Below are 15,026 nucleotides of genomic sequence, written 5' to 3' on the forward strand. Positions count from 1 at the left end.
AGTGGGAGGTATTTCCGGTATAGGTATTCTCGAGGAAGCAAGACCATGTGGGTTGGAGAAGTATCACCAGGGTACGGTGCTCATATCATCCAGCCCGATACTTGTACTGAGCAGATGGGAGAACTAGGGATTGGGTTTTTTCACTTGGAAAGTATGTAATATGGTAATGTCATATTCTGTCCCCTATGTTCTCCCCGATGATGCCTATTTCATATGTGGGAGGAAGGCGTACAAGTGGCTTGCACCGAGCTCAGAGGGATTGTGTTATATTGGAAGAGTGTTGCCAGAGGTCATGACCATAACCCATGATAAGATGAAAGATGTTCACCGCAGTGCTCAGGCTCCTTACACTCATACTCACTATGAACACATCATCAAGAGACACCTCATAGAGAGGACAGAGCACGTAGCCTCTGATTTGATCCATGAATCCACCGGGATTCAATTCCTTCTCGCAGTAGACATCACCCGTACTGCCAGAGGAATTATAAATTATAGGTATATCCATGCGCTAGCAAACTTGATAGATAATATCACTGAGATGTATGACGACACCTTCAGGTATACGGGAAGGGAGTTACAAGCTTACAAGAAGGAACTGATTCAGCACAGGATGGTCCTAAATTATATCACAGCCGTGACGGGTGGGTACTGTGTTACTCTGGCAACTCAATATGGTGTGAAGTGCTGTACATATATCACGAACAGCACTGACGACCCCACGGAGATCATCGATCAAAAGATGGACGATATCTTGCAGTTGAAGTGGGAGTTCCGGAGGAGACACAACCTTACCCTGACCGCTGTGGGTAATAAGCTGACCGGCTGGGTCTCATGGTTGAACCCACAAAATTGGTTCTCAGGATTAGGAGAGTGGGCTCAAAATGTTATTATGGGTGTAGGGAAGTTTCTCCTTTGTATCCTGGGAGTCGTCATAATTATTGGCTTGATATTTAGGTGTATTCGAATTCTGACGCGGCGCAAGCACGGCACAAATTTGATGAGTTTAAGGAGCGAGGGCATTGTCATAGCAGCAGATTTAATTTACGACCCATCCATAGAGACAGTGTTATGATAAGGATTGCAAATGAATTCCATGGCCTGTTTCTTTCACCCGTTTTTCTTTTGTCTCCCCCTCTGCCCAGATACACCCATCCGGAAAAGACATCAGCCCTACCCAAGAATGTTTATGTAAATGTTATGTGAATGTATTTTAGATATGTGTCTCATCTTCATCTCTACAACCTTCAGTTAATGACACACACAGTCGACAGGTAATATCCACATATACTAGCACTCACATATGTTCCCCCTCCATGTCTCATCAACTAAATGTGCACCCCATTTGTTGGAACAAGAAGCCAAAAAGAGCTCGGTAGTGTTTGTCGGCCCACTTACAGACCCTTAATATGGGATAAGAAGGATTTAATGTATACTTCGCAATACCTCGAAGCTTATCTAAAACATATATGGCACGATGATACATGCCCCTCAGACATGGATTCATACATACATGCTTTTTACTATCCCACTAGGTCATACATTTCCCGCCTACAACTCTCCTCCGACCATCCAATCGTCTGTAGATATTGTATTGATATTTTTCTGTTTAGTGATTAGATAGTGGCAGTTATTGGTGACTGCCAAAGGGTGGACTGTCAAAGTCGAAAAATATTGCAGAACACACATCACATACAAACTGCACACACATGCCCACTGCGCGTGCACTTGTTCTGCCGTGCGTGCACATATCCGCAATTTGCGTATGGTCGCTCCCGCGGTCCTGCGCATCGGCGCATGGTATGGGTATTTACGGCAGAGTTTGTGTACGCATGGAGAGCCATCAAAACACATTACATATTTAATCCAAATAGTGCACAATGTACACATAGTCTCCTTGCACCACATCAGAAAGTTATAGCTGTTTAAATGGTTGCAGAACAAAGGGAGTCACCTTTACAGGATAAGAGGGGACAGACTAAGGTTATAAGGTGGTATTTGGTATCCAGCTGTAGGGTATTTTAAGGGTAACATTCCGGTGTTGGTCTGCGGAAGATCGCATGTTCCTGCGGATAGTTATGTGCAGAAGCAGAATATAGATATAAACTGTATTTACTGTACATTATGTATGCGACGGGAATCCAGAGAAGACCACCCACAAGAGCAGTTGAGAAAGACATCGCCTACCTTTTCAAATCAACCTATGACCTCTCCTGTACTGTAAAAGTGCATTCCTGTGTCCAATGGACAAAGGGATTACAGTATCCATTGTATTGCTTTTGGAAGAATTGTATAAATAAAGCCTGCTGCAGCCTGGCCACACACAAGACTCACAACGTTATCTATCAGATGACCGGGGACCGGCCGGGTTGCGCAAGCGATTCCAATCACGTATGTACATTGACTATAGCCATTATTCTGTTATATTGTCTTGTATTGTAGTGTATGATTTGTATTGTAAACCCCCTTTCAGCAAATATTACGCTGTGGTGTCGGAACCCAGTGGTTTAACTACAAATCGGTGTTGTGTCTTCCTTTTCCTGCTAAGGTTTAAGAGTGTATTAGTAACGCATAGCATTGCTGCATAAGGTTTAAAGTGTAATAGCATCACACTGCATTGCTGCATAAGGTTTAAAGTGTAATAGCATTGCATTGCATTACTGTAAAGGTTTAAAGTGTATCTCTGGGTGTGTGCGCGCTGTGTGTACTTTGTACCCCCAGCGCGGCGTTTGTACGCTAAGTCCGTACAGTGATACGGGACTCCATACGCAAACAGTGTATAAAGTACGTAGCGTGTGTATTAAGTATAGCGGCCGCAGCGGCTAAAGGTTTAAAGTGTATTTAAGGTTTGTTTAAGGTATAGCTTTCTTTCCTGTAAGATAATCGACTTTATCACCACTTTCTAGTTTTCCCAGGTAGCAGTTTACAAGAACATGGGTGAGTGACCTATTTTTATTCGGTTTCATTTGAAAAAACATTTTTACATGTCCATGTACAGAATGTCAACAGTTTTGTAATAGTACAAATTTGTTTTCATAACATTTTTTATTTTTTTTATTTTTGTCATGTTATTAAACTCTCTTTCATAATTAGAGACAGAGGGGGTGATTCCGAGTTGTTCGCTCGCTAGCTGCTTTTAGCAGCATTGCACACGTTAAGCCGCCGCCCTCTGGGAGTGTATCTTAGCTTTGCAGAATTGCGAACGAAAGATTAGCAGCATTGCGAAAATAAATTTCTTAGCAGTTTCTGAGTAGCTCGAGATTTACTCACAAATAGCGATCAGTTCAGTCAGTTTCGTTCCTGGTTTGACGTCACACACACACCCAGCGTTCGGCCAGCCACTTCCCCGTTTCTCCAGACACTCCCGCGTTTTCCCCTGAAACGCCTGCGTTTTTCCGCACACTCCCAGAAAACGTCCAGTTTCCGACCAGAAACACCCACTTCCTGTCAATCACACTCCGATCAGTTCAACGATGAAAAATCTTTGTTCGGGCGTGAGTAAATCTACTAAGTTTTGTGTAAAAATACTAACCGCATGCGCACTGCGAACGATGCGCATGCGCATTTTTGCCTTAATCGCTCCGTTGCGAAAATTGGCAACGAGCGAACAACTCAGAATGACCCCCATAATACAGATGTCGGATAGCATTGGGTTTATGATGATACATTTAGGGCAGATAATTGTTTGTTATGTTTAATTGAATAAAGGGGGCTGTGAGTGAAGTACGCAACAAGTTAAGGAGTAACAAATGACTTGAGAAAATGTGCCTGCTTCTGAACCGAGGGCGTAATTCAGACATGATCACAGCAGCAAATGTGTTAGCTAATGGGCAAAACCATGTGCACTGCAGGGGAGGGGGGGGGGGGGGGCAGATGTAACATGTGCAGAAAGAGTTAGATTTGGGTGGGGTGTGTTCAAATTGAAATCTAAATTGCAGTGTAAAAATAAAGAAGCCAGTATTTACCCTGCACAGAAACAAAATAACCCACCAAATCTAACTCTCTCTACACGTTATATCTGCCACACCTGCAGTGCACATGGGCCCTCATTCCGAGATGATCGCAGCTGTGCTAAATTTAGCACAGCTACGATCATTCACACTGACATGCGGGGGGACGCCCAAGCACAGGGCTAGTGCGCCCTGTATGTCAGTGCCGCCCCCCCCCCCCCCCCCCGCAGAAGTGCAAAGGCATCGCACAGCGGCTATGCCTTTGCACTTCAAGAGTAGCTCCCGACCAGCGCAGCTTTAGCGTGCTGGCCGGGAGCTACTCGTCGCTCCCTGGCCCGAAGCGGTTGCGTATGACGTCGCGCAGCCGCTGCAGGCCACTCCCCGCACAGTCTGGCCACGCCTGCGTTGGCCAGACCGCGCCCTCAAAACGGTGGGCAAATACCACCGTTCCGCCCCCTCCTGCCCAGTGACCGCCTCTGCCTGTCAATCAGGCAGAGGCGATCGCAGCCCAGCTACGGCCTTCGGGCATGCGCCGGCGCACTACGGCACATGCGCAGTGGGTACCCGTTTGCTCAGCTGCGATAAAAAGCAGCGAGCGAACAGGTCAGAAGGACCCCCATGGTTTTGCCCATTAGCTAACAAATTTGCTGCTGCGATCAGGTCTGAATTAGGCCCCAAATCTTGATCATGGCAGAAGTGGATGTTTAATAAGCAGTATCATTTTAGGGGATTGTAGTCGTTTTTAGTCAGATCAAGTTGTTTTACCCTTTCACGCACATATCACACATATCAAGTGAAAACTTATTGTGACAGTAATGGTGAAGAGTCTGCAGATTTCATATCTACTTTTAAAACTAGGTCACCGATGTTTAAATAATAATTGGACAAGAGATCTAATTTCTACTAATGAATTATATATGTCATTATATTTCAGTACCCAGTTGTCTCCTGTACCACTGTTATGTTAGCAGGTGGTGCTGCGTAATGATATGTGTTACTGTAGTGTAGAGTGATCTCTTTAAATTAATTCTAGGTACCCGTATCACTGGGCATTAGGAGTATGCAGCAACCGATCGCCATGCCGGCACCTCGCCGCTGTAACCTAGGGGCACCGTCAGACACTTGCTGAGTATCTGGTCACAATTGCTGTGAGTACCTTGTGCTAACTTAATTGGATTTTTAGAAATTATTGAGAATGATATAAAATGTGATTAATCTGCTGGCTCGTTATTTCCTAATTAGATGCAATATTGAAAGTGTTCAGTAATAACGATGGCACCCCAAAGTGATGGTGGCTAACTTCTGGCAATGTATTTTAGATCAGTAACCTTTGATATGTTGAGGAATGCTTGTTTATAATACATATGTGTCAGTTGCACTATTATAAGTCAATGAGGGAGTTGGTCTAGAGCAGGGGTGGGGAACCACCGGCCCGCGGGCCGTATAAGGCCCGCAAAGCCACTTGTTCTGGCCCGCTGCTGCGTGTCATGGAAGGAGAGCGCAGCGTGCGCCTCTCCTGCCCCTTTGTGCTCAGTCCGGCGGCGTTAGCACAGGGAGGAGAGCGCAGCTATGTCCGGCGGCAGCGCTGTGTAGGAGCACCACCCAACATAGCTGCGCTCTCCTTCCTGCCTGGCACCTGACAGCTGAGACACTCCGCCGCTAGACCGAGCACTGCACTCTCCTCCCCTGACACACACACACAGCAGCAGCAGCGGTGAGCAGCACAGCAGGGTGGGGGGCATGTGCGGGGTAATATGTATCTGGCAGTGTGGGTCAATGTGTATCTGACACTGTGGCGGCATATGTGTATCTGGCACTGCACTACTGGGGGCATATGTGTATCACGTCCCATTTTAGTTGGCCACACCCAGTACCACTAAGGGGCATAACTACTGGGCGCATAACTACTGGGGGAATATCTACTGGGGGGCAGGCTAAATTTTAAGTTTATAATTTTTGTATGGCCCCAAAGGATTTTATAAAAATCCAAATGGCCCTAGGTAGATAAAAGATTCCCCACCCCTGGTCTAGAGGGAGAAACTCCATATTCTGTATGCTAGGTGTCCTTCTTTGGCTGATACTTCCTACCCCTCAGCAGCCTGTTTACTGTAGATTGCATAGTCCTGATTATCTTGTACTAATGTGTTGCCTCTCCTCCAAGGGTGTAGCTACCATAGGTGCAGGGAGTGCGGCTTCTATGGGGCCCAGAGCTGAGAGCGGCCACCTTCCCTGTCACAGTTACCATAGGTGCAGGGAGTGCGGCTTCTATGGGGCCCAGAGCTGAGAGCGGCCACCTTCCCTGTCACAGTTACATGTGTTATATACAGGGTGTAGCTACCATAGGTGCAGGGAGTGCAGCTGCTATGGGGCCCAGAGCTGAGAGGGGCCACCTTCCCTGTCACAGTTACATGTGTTAAATACAGGGTGTAGCTACCATAGGTGCAGGGAGTGCAGCTGCTATGGGGCCCAGAGCTGAGAGGGGCCACCTTCCCTGTCACGGTTACATGTGTTATATACATTTTCTTTTAATATTGGATGGTACATAGAAGCCCTGTATTGCATAATGTGTACTGGCAGCCCTACAATTTGGGGGGTACATAGGGACCCTTATAAACTTTATACCTTCAATATATCTAGTTATGCCCCTGGACCTGCTCGTTGTAATGTGGTATAACATGAACTAGAGGGCATTATGTCACATAATATAACCTGGGGAACGGTAATGTGGCGCAATACAAACCTGAGGCACTATAGTGTGACATAATATGAAGTGGAGGCACTGTATGTCATAATGTGAATTGAGGGTACTGTATGCCATAATGTGCACTAGCAGGCCTACAATGTGACATAATGTGAACTAGTGCGCTACTATGGTTCATAAAATCAACTAGGGCACTACTATGGAGCATAATATTAACAACTGCTGCAGAGATGCGTCCTTCTGGTAGCATTTGGATAGGGGTCCCTTCAAAATGTTGTTATAGGGCCCATAAAGTTCTGGCTACACCCCTGTATATAGCTATTTTCTAATGCAGTCGGGTATCTCTGTATAAATTCAGAGTCTATCTGAATCTGAAGTTACAGTAGATACAAGCTAGGTGTAGATAGAAGCGGTCATGGTAAGACCACAAGATGTCAGATTGGCAGTAAAATATAAAGCATAGTTTCATCATACTGTATAAGGAGGTAAACCATATGGCTGTGAAATGTGGATACATTTGTGAATATGTCTACATTCATGTGAAAATAAGATCTACGTTACATACAGTGCATCCAGAAAGTATTCACAGCGCTTCGCTTTTTCCACATTTTGTTATGTTACTGGCTTATTCCAAAATGGAATAAATTCATTTTCCCCCTCAAAATTCTACACACAATACCCCATAATGACAACGTGATAAAAGTTTTTTTTGTGATTTTTGCTAATTTATTAAAAATAAAAAACTAAGAAATCACATGAGACGTTCCTACAGCTTAATTGGAGTCCACTAGTGGTAAATTCAGTTGATTGAACATGATTTGGAAAGGCGCAAACCTGTCTATATAAAGTCCCACACTTGACAGTGCATGTCTAAGTACAAATCAAGCATGAAGTCAAAGGAATTGTCTGTAGACCTCCGAGACAGGATTGCCTCGAGGCACAAATCTGGGGAAGGGTACAGAAAAATATCTGCTGCTTTGAAGGTCCCAATGAGCACAGTGGCCTCCATCATCCGTAAATGGAAGAAGTTCGGAACCATTAGGACTCTTCATAGAGCTGGCCGGCCATCTAAACTGAGCGATTGGGCAAGAAGGACCCTAGTCAGGGAGGTAATCAAGAACCCGATGGTCACTCTGTCAGAGCTACAGCATTCCTCTGTGGAGAGCGGAGAACCTTCCAAAAGGACAACCTTCTCTGCAGCAGGGCCGAAACTAGGAGTTTTGTCACCCGGGGCGAGACATTAACTTGACCCCCCCCCCACCCCCGCATTCAACTGTGAGTATATATATATATATATATATATATATATATACAGGTTGAGTATCCCTTATCCAAAATGCTTGGGACCAGAGGTATTTTGTATATGGGATTTTTCCGTATTTTGGAATAATTGCATACCATAATGAGATATCATGGTGATGGGACCTAAATCTAAGCACAGAATGCATTTATGTTACATATACACCTTGTACACACAGCCTGAAGGTCATTTTAGCCAATATTTTTTATACCTTTGTGCATTAAACAAAGTGTGTCTACATTCACACAATTCATTTATGTTTCATATACACCTTATACACACAGCCTGAAGGTCATTTAATACAATATTATTAATAACTTTGTGTATTAAACAAAGTTTGTGTACATTGAGCCATCAAAAAACAAAGGTTTCACTATCTCACTCTCACTCAAAAAAGTCCGTATTTCGGAATATTCCGTATACTCAACCTGTATATATATATATCATAAATTCCATAAGGGCAAAAGGGATAGCTAGACATTTTCACACTTTTTTTTATTTTTTTATTTATTTGGGCAACTGATGAAGAAAAAAGTAGAATAACTCACACATTGATATTTAAAATCACACCCCTAAACACATACACGCACACATACATTCACTTACATACATACCTACATATAATCACACACCTGTATAAATACATATGGGTCGGGGCTGTTTCGCCGACAGTCAGCACCCCGACACTGGGATCCCAGCCGTAAAATGGTGCAGGCGGGGTGGGGGGCGAGTGCAACGACGGTTCTATTCCCACAGGTTCTACTCCCTCGCCACAGGTTCTATTCCCATCCTATGGGTATCGTGGACACCCACGAGTGGGAATAGTCCCTGTTAGTCGGCATGCTGACTGTCGGGATGTTCAGGGGGCGGGATGTAGGTGCTGGTATTGTGACCGGGGGTCAGGAGACATAACTACAACCCATACATATATAGTGAGTCAGTGACACATATACATACAGTGACACACGAGCACACATACACCTATTCACATACAGTCACACGCAAGCACACATTCATACACACATACTGTATATAGTAGTCACACACACATACACTGCCCCTTCCTAAAGTCATACTCACTACTATAGGCTGTGCTGCTGCTCTCTTCTCCTCCTCCTCTCTCCCATGCTGAGGGCTGGCTGGCATGACACTGTGTACAGTGCAGTTTAGCCCCGCCCCCTTTTCGGACCACAGGGTGCTTCTTTTCCAGTGCAGCACTGCAATGCACTGACAGGGAGGGAGTGGAGGGGGTAACTTGTCCCCTGTGCCCACTCTTAAGCCTGCTCTGCCGATCACACGCTGCAAAGATAAAACTGAAAGTAAACTACAGCTCCCGGCAGCAAGGGCTGCTGGGAGATGTAGTTTATTTTCAGTTTCAGCGATGCGGTGTGCTCAGCTGCATAGACGGCAAGGTAGCGTCTAGTTTTCCACCTAGGCGGCACTGGCTCTAAGTCAGAGAATGCTGCCGCATAGGGAGGGGGCATTAGGGGGGATTAAAGTGTCAGTCTCTGCACCCTCTCCAATGCGGCGCCCAGGACACATGCCCCCCTAGCCCCCCCCTAGTTTCGGCCGTGTCTGCAGTAATCCACCAATCAGGCCTGTATGGCAGAGTTTTGAGACGGGAGCCATTCTTTAGTAAAAAGCACATGGCAGCCCGCGTGGAGTTTGCCAAAATGCCCCTGAAGGACTCTCAGACCATGAGAAACAAAATTTTCTGGTCTGATGAGACAAAGATTGAACTCTTTGGCGTGAATGCCAGGCGTCATGTTTGGAGGAAACTAGCCACTGCTCATCACCAGGCCAATACCATCCCTACGGTGAAGCATGGTGGTGGCAGCATCATGTTGTGGGGATGTTTTTATGCGGCAGAAACTGGGAGACTAGTCAGGATAGAGGGAAAGATGAATGCAGCAATGTACAGAGACATCCTGGATGAAAACCTGCTCCAGAGCGCTCTCGACCTCAGACTGGGGCGACGGTTCATCTTTCAGCAGGACAAGACCCTAAGCACACAGCCAAGATATCAAAGAAGTGGCTTCAAGACAACTCTGTGAATGTCCTTGACTGGCCCAGCCAGAGCCCAGACTTGAATCCGATTGAACATCTCTGGAGAGATCTGAAAATGACTGTGCATTGATGCTTCCCATCCAACCTGATGTAGCTTGAGAGGTGCTACAAAGAGGAATGGGCAAAACTGGCCAAAGATAGGTGTGCCAAGTTTGTGGCATCATATTCAAAAATAATTGAGGCTGTAATTGCTGCCAAAGGTGCATCAACAAAGTATTGAGCAAAGGCTGTGAATACTTATGTACATGTGATTTCTTAGGTTTTTATTTTTAATAAATTTGCAAAAATCTCTAAAAAACTTTTTCAGGTTGTCATTATGTGGTATTGTGTGTAGAATTTTGAGGGGAAAAAATGAATGTATTCCATTTTGGAATAAGGCTGTAACATAACAAAATGTGGAAAAAGTGAAGCGCTGTGAATACTTTCTGGATGCACTATATGAGTGTACAGACGAGATTTGCAAATATAATGTGAATTGCAATATTATTATTATTATTATTATTATTATTCTTTATTTATATGGCGCCACAAGGGATCCGTAGCGCCCATTACACAGTACATAATAAAATGAGCAAACAAGAAAACCGCACTTACAGTACAGGACAAAATAGGACAGGTATAGAAAACCCGGGGTTAGGTGCCATCAAAGGGAGTGTGGAGTATAATACCCCTTTTCCACTAGCTCCTTAAAACACGGGTAAATAAGCGGGGGCGCGCATTTACCCGTGTTTTTCCCTAGTGGAAACGGGTCCCCCGGCAAATTCCCGGATCAAGTGATCCGGGAATCCTACCCTGGTAGCTAGCTGGGTTGACATGTGTTCAACCCGGCTAGCTGTCTAGTGTGAACGGGAGCCGTGTCGAGGCGACACGGCTCCCATTCACAGTGCATAGGGAGGGCGGCGCTGGGAGATCATGTGATCTCCCAGCGCCGCCCCTGCCGCGTCACTAGCGCGTAACCAACCCGGCAATTGTCGGGTTGGTGAGCGCTGTCTTCAGGGGGCTGTAGCACGGGTCGCAGCCATGTCAGGCGAAACGGCTGCGACCCGTGCTACTCTAGTGGAAAAGGGGTATGACTCGTATGAGATAGTGTAAGTAAGAAAAGGAAAAGCACATGAGGAAAGAAGTCCCTGCTCTTGTGAGCTTACAATCTAAAAGATCTACACATGTATCCATTGTGTGAGTACTGTGTGTATGATGTGTATGAAGATGCGGACGTGATGTGACATCATAAGTCCAGAACGAGTCTTGGATTGCTATAAGGTGTTATCAAGCACTTGTTCTGATATTACAATATCAGATGGATCTAGTGAATATATATTTGATCCTTAGTTTGAAATGACTACTCTATGGTGTGTCTCTTCCTTTTCTCTTTTGTGAAGAAATAGATTTGACCTTTGAGGAAAGGTTATGAAGAGGAGCAGCACTGGTTGTTAAAAAGCTTCTGGACAGCATATTGATATACATACTGGACTGTGCACAAATAATAGGATTTTATGTATATTTATATATATTTGTTTCAATATACTTTTATATATCCCTAGGTTCTTTCCATGACTCTCCACTATGATTGCTCATTTAAATATGGCTTCCCACTGGTTGCAAAATGACTGAATAAAAAGTCTGAAAGAAAAAGGGCACAACAACAGCATGAGAGTTGATTGTAGAACCCATTCCAATTAGAGGAATGGCCCAGGGAGAAGAGTGACACTGACAGAGGATGCAGCTGACCTACTTACCGTGACTCAGAATAAAGGATAGGTGAGCAACACCGGGGTCTCTGCTATTCTTAGAAATAACCCGCTCTGCGCCGAGCCTGTCGAGTGTAAAATAACATATTTTGCATAATTAATTGAGAATTATATTTGTGGTTACTAAGAAATAATTTAACATGCAATTTGTTGTGATTTCAGTTCACACAAATGACTAATAGCACAATTCTATAAAAATAGACAGAGATCAGAAGATTACTCTCTGGTGATAATTTACCCGTAGGACAGGCATGCGAACGCCATCCCTAGAGCTTGGTAAATTGCACCAGCTCACAGAACACTTTGAGAACAAGGGTACTGCGGTATGCAAGGTTACCTTGTTAAACGTGGTATATATGTACGATATCTCCTGCGGTATGCAAATGATAAACCGCAAACATACTTAATTACCTTAAACATGTGGAAAAATCAGTTTTTAGATGCTTGGTGAGAGTGTTGGAATATATAAGTATCGTCGGGAGCATTGGGGGTCATTCTGATTTGTTCGTTTCTAGCAGAATTGCGATCAGGCTAAAATCCGGCAGTTCTGCGCATGTGTATGGGCCGCAGGGCGCACGCGCTAAGTACTTTCACACAAAACTATGCATTTTTACACAGGGCCGAGTGACGCTTTTCAGTCGCTGTGTTGATCGGTGAGTGATTGACAGGAAGTGGGTGTTTCTGGGTGGTAACTGAGCATTTTCCGGGAATGTGCTAAAAAACGCAGGCGTGCCAGGTAAAAACGCAGGAGTGGCTGGAGAAACGGGGAAGTGGCTGGCCGAACGCAGGGCGTGTTTGTGACGTCAAACCAGGAACTAAACGGACTGAGCTGATCGCAATCTAGGAGTAGGTCTGGAGCTACTCAGAAACTGCAAGAAAATATTTAGTAGCAATTCTGCTAATCTTTCGTTCGCTATTCTGCTAAGCTAAGATACACTCCCAGAGGGCGGCGGCCTAGCGTGTGCAATGCTGCTAAAAGCAGCTAGCGAGTGATCAACTCGGAATGAGGGTCATTGTCAGGAGAAATGTGATATACACAGGATGAGTCTTCCATATCCCAAATGCTTAGGACCAGAATTATTTTATATATTTGCATGCCATAGGGCTGTGTTCAACAACTGTCGGAAACTGCCGTCTTGTCAAAAACATGTTGGAAAACACGTAGATCGGAGGATCAGCCGCCGATCCATGTGCTTCTGTCGGAAATGGGGCCAAATCCGACAGGTTTTGGCCCCCTTTCCGACAAACTCAATCCGACTTGAAAACAAGTCGGATTGAGGTAAGGAGTCAAGTGGTGCTGCGGGGGGAGCTGAGATCGGCGGCCAGTGGGGGGAGCTGGCTGCGGGGGGGGGGGCATGTCTCCCTGCAGCGACTCCCCCCCCGCCGTCGCAGACATGTCCCCCGCAGCCAGCTCCCCCCGCCGGCCGCCGATCTCTGTTCCCCCCGCGGCCCAGCTTACCCCCGCCGCCGTCCCGCTCACGCCGCCCGCCATCTGCACTCCAGGCCGCTGCTGTCAGTGCATCCACAGCCGCTGACAGCAGCAGACGTCCATTGAATAGGTGTTGTCGGATCCATTCCGACAACTGCATGTCGGAATGGACCCAACTTTTATTGAATATACCCCATAATGAGATAATTTGAGGATGGGACCCAAGATCAAACACAAAATATATTTATGTTTCATTTATATATTGCATACATATTTTTGTACATAATATAAAGTATGAAGCATTAGCAATGCACAGTTTTAAAAGTGTTTCACATAATAGGTTATAGAAATTAGGGCTGTGTATAAATTAAAAACACATGGAAAAGAATCATTAACTTTACCGTTTAGCTGCATGAAAAGGGCATGTACTGTAGCCAGCAACTCAACACCACAATGCCGACGTAATCAGAATGTCAAAATTGAAAATGTCGCCATTCAAAATGTTGACAGATGAAATTAATGTTTAGCAGCATTTAGGGATTGCATTAGGCTGCACTTAGCATTAGGGTACAATTAGGGTTAGCATTAGGCTGCAGTTACAGTTAGGGTACAATTAGGGTTAGCATTAGGCTGCAGTTACAGTTAGGGTACAATTAGGGTTAGCATTAGGCTGCAGTTACAGTTAGGGTACAATTAGGGTTAGCATTAGGCTGCAGTTACAGTTAGGGTACAATTAGGATTAGCATTAGGCTGCAGTTACAGTTAGGGTACAATTAGGGTTAGCATTAGGCTGCAGTTACAGTTAGGGTACAATTAGGGATTGCATTAGGCTGCAGTTACAGTTAGGGTACAATTAGGGTTAGCATTAGGCTGCAGTTACAGTTAGGGTACAATTAGGGTTAGCATTAGGCTGCAGTTACAGTAAGGGTACAATTAGGGTTAGCATTAGGCTGCAGTTACAGTAAGGGTACAATTAGGGTTAGCATTAGGCTGCAGTTACAGTTAGGGTACAATTAGGGTTAGCATTAGGCTGCAGTTACAGTTAGGGTACAATTAGGGTTAGCATTAGGCTGCAGTTACAGTTAGGGTACAATTAGGGTTAGCATTAGGCTGCAGTTACAGTTAGGGTACAATTAGGGATTGCATTAGGCTGCAGTTACAGTTAGGGTACAATTAGGGTTAGCATTAGGCTGCAGTTACAGTAAGGGTACAATTAGGGTTAGCATTAGGCTGTAGTTACAGTTAGGGTACAATTAGGGTTAGCATTAGGCTGCAGTTACAGTTAGGGTACAATTAGGGTTAGCATTAGGCTGCAGTTACAGTTAGGGTACAATTAGGGTTAGCATTAGGCTGCAGTTACAGTTAGGGTACAATTAGGGATAGCATTAGGCTGCAGTTACAGTTAGGGTACAATTAGGGTTAGCATTAGGCTGCAGTTACAGTTAGGGTACAATTAGGGTTAGCATTAGGCTGCAGTTACAGTTAGGGTACAATTAGGGTTAGCATTAGGCTGCAGTTACAGTTAGGGTACAATTAGGGATTGCATTAGGCTGCAGTTACAGTTAGGGTACAATTAGGGATTGCATTAGGCTGCAGTTACAGTTAGGGTACAATTAGGGATTGCATTAGGCTGCAGTTACAGTTAGGGTACAATTAGGATTAGCATTAGGCTGCAGTTACAGTTAGGGTACAATTAGGGTTAGCATTAGGCTGCAGTTACAGTTAGGGTACAATTAGGGTTAGCATTAGGCTGCAGTTACAGTTAGGGTACAATTAGGGTTAGCATTAGGCTGCAGTTACAGTTAGGGTACAATTAGGGTTAGCATTAGGC

The 15,026-nt window shown here is 45.0% G+C and overlaps 1 long non-coding RNA gene across 1 annotated transcript in view; it reads right to left on the reverse strand.

Moving 5' to 3' along the window:
• The window catches only part of LOC134966711 (uncharacterized), a 72,532-nt gene extending 60,698 nt beyond the window's left edge, over positions 1 to 11,834 (reverse strand). The window contains exon 1 of the long non-coding RNA XR_010188694.1: positions 11,755 to 11,834. This is a non-coding gene — a long non-coding RNA (uncharacterized LOC134966711). The remainder of the gene's footprint in view (positions 1 to 11,754) is intronic.
• Between the last annotated feature and the right edge of the window lie 3,192 nt (positions 11,835 to 15,026).

Source organism: Pseudophryne corroboree, chromosome 10, assembly GCF_028390025.1.
Source record: "Pseudophryne corroboree isolate aPseCor3 chromosome 10, aPseCor3.hap2, whole genome shotgun sequence".
Lineage (NCBI taxonomy): Eukaryota > Metazoa > Chordata > Amphibia > Anura > Myobatrachidae > Pseudophryne > Pseudophryne corroboree.